The sequence below is a fragment of the Amblyomma mixtum genome, chromosome 8 (genome assembly GCF_055824585.1).
Source record: "Amblyomma mixtum isolate Tamu chromosome 8, ASM5582458v1, whole genome shotgun sequence".
In the NCBI taxonomy this organism is placed as follows: Eukaryota; Metazoa; Arthropoda; class Arachnida; order Ixodida; family Ixodidae; genus Amblyomma; species Amblyomma mixtum.
The window spans coordinates 67,797,908-67,800,174 of record NC_143019.1 but is presented as its reverse complement, the minus strand read 5'-3'; the positions used below and the strand labels follow the sequence as shown (position 1 = coordinate 67,800,174).

Sequence of the window (2,267 nt, the reverse complement as noted above, 5' to 3'; positions counted from 1 at the left end):
GTCGTTGACAATTTTGTAGAGTCCGTTGATTTTGACGAAAGGAAAGGCGCACAACTGGCTCCCTGGGTCAGTGGACACATCAATATCGCTTTCATGTATCTGCCGTTGGTGTACACCAGCAAAAAATTGACAGCCGAGCATTCTCGTCTGTGTGTTTGCTCGACGTCCTCGTTTCCTTTCTGCTTCTCAAATATACGATCATGAACCAACTTGCTCACCAATCCACTTTATTAAACCTTCACAACACCAGGCAGCTGTCCTCGTCTGTTTGTTACTTTGACGTCCACTTTTCCTTACTGCTGCTCAATTATACGGTTGTGAAGCACTATCGAGGGGCAAGGTAATGCTCTAGATGTGGTGGTTAAAGGCCAAAATACTGAGAAACTTGGGCGCTGTACAAACAGGTATGGCAGTTCGCGAGAAGTTCACTTGCTTTGCATATGCGTGGCAAGTTCTGGAGGTAAAGCGTCTGATTTTTTTTTTTTTTTTGAAGTCCACGAAGGCAAGAAGTCTCGCAATTTTACCGAACCCCTCTTCCCCTGCCTGCCTCACACTGCTCATAGATTTGTTGAATGCTTGCTGCTCAGGGGTCAAGGAAACACCGTCGTAGGGCTTCAGCAGAAGGGGCCGCAAAGGACAGGCAGGGTCCCCGCAGATGACATAGTTGCGCCCCTGAGCAAGCTTTTTCAACTTAGCATATGCTTTGCTGTTTCCGAAGTTACCTGAAAGAGCGAAAATAAATTGTATAATATGACGACATTCAACCTTGCCTGTTTCCAAGCGCCAGGCATAGTGAGGAAAGAATGAGCAACAACGCTTTGTTGAAGCGGCTGGGCTTGCTAGTTAATACCACTGCAAGTTACTCACCAGCATCATGTTTGCTTCAGGATACGATCCGTCTAACTGAGAGATAATTCCATTTGCACATTACTGACTGGTCTTTCAGGGCGTGCACCCGTTTGTGGCCGCTAAAATAAACTTTCTGGTTCCTAGATGGTCGGCATATCGCCCGCGCCGTGCCGTCTATGAACGCTCAGCAGCTTTTGAGTGGGGCTCCTTTTTTGTGAACTGCCTGAAAAAAGAACGAAAATGTGGGAAATATCCACTCACAAAACTCTTATCCTATTTACGGCTTACCTGAGAGAACGTTTCCAGCGAGTCCAGGTTCAACCAGGCATGGTTGTTGAGGTCATCTAACCAATAAAAAACCACGCTTCCATGTGTGCGAGAACTGCGTTGATCACATGCGATAGGGTCGAGCTGTGTCGCCTGAAAAGGTCTTCCAGATCGCACAGCCGGTTTGGATATGCAAGCCGTCGCAGGGTTATGCACAGGGCCTCGTCCCAGGGAACTGCCACCTGTGTGGAATTACCACCGCTTCAGGTATCAGTAAGGCCTTCTGAAGCCTGTGCCCGTAACCTTTCTCAAATCGAAAGTACGTCTTGTACACACCACTGTCGATGTCATCAATGTTCAGAAGCCCGCGCACAGAGAGTGGGTAGCGTCGTGTTTCATCAAAAACTTGAAGACACAGCAAATCTTTAGCTGAGACAAGCTGAGACAAACCACTTTAGCTGAGACAAGAGTAGCGGGTCTTGGTGTATACTCTTCGGCATCTCTAAAACTTACCACACTGCTGTGGCGGAGGCAATTTGCGGTCGTGACTCGCGAACTCTCGCTATACGCACAGCGCACCAAAAAAAAAAAGCAGCTCGTGGCATGGGTGTTCGGCTAGACTTGACCATCGCAGTGTCAAACGTTCTTTTTTTTTATAGCACGACACACTTTAAATTGGATTGTAAATTCCATTAATGTTGAATATACCGAAAACTCAAAATATACCTTTATTCAGCAATTTTAGTAGAGTAACAGCAAGCACGATTCATATTCGTTTCAGCGTAACTCAGCTTTTCACCAATAGGTGGGGCTGCACAGCGCTCCACTCTGTACTCGCGCAACGCTCCGGTGGTGCTCCGCTGGGGAACTACCAGCGGAGCGAAACGTAAATGCGCTCTGCTAAAAGTTTGAAGTACCTGGCCACGCGGAGGAACGGCAGAAGGTCGTGTCAGCTCCAACTGCACCGTATGATTGCACTAGAGGAACATCTTCCTAGCTGAGAAATACGCACGAAGTCGTAGTCCGAGTTCAATAGGGGACTCATACCTGCCGTACTCACTAACGCGTGCTTTTGACAAGGCAACCATGTCGTGCAGGAAGGAATATTGTCACGGGTCGTCCAAACGAAGCAGATCTTGTGGACACTGGAG

The 2,267-nt window shown here is 47.8% G+C and overlaps 1 pseudogene; it reads right to left on the bottom strand.

Moving 5' to 3' along the window:
- Window positions 1-325: 325 nt before the first annotated feature.
- On the bottom strand, window positions 326-1,616 carry LOC149332838 (uncharacterized; annotated as a pseudogene).
- Between the last annotated feature and the right edge of the window lie 651 nt (window positions 1,617-2,267).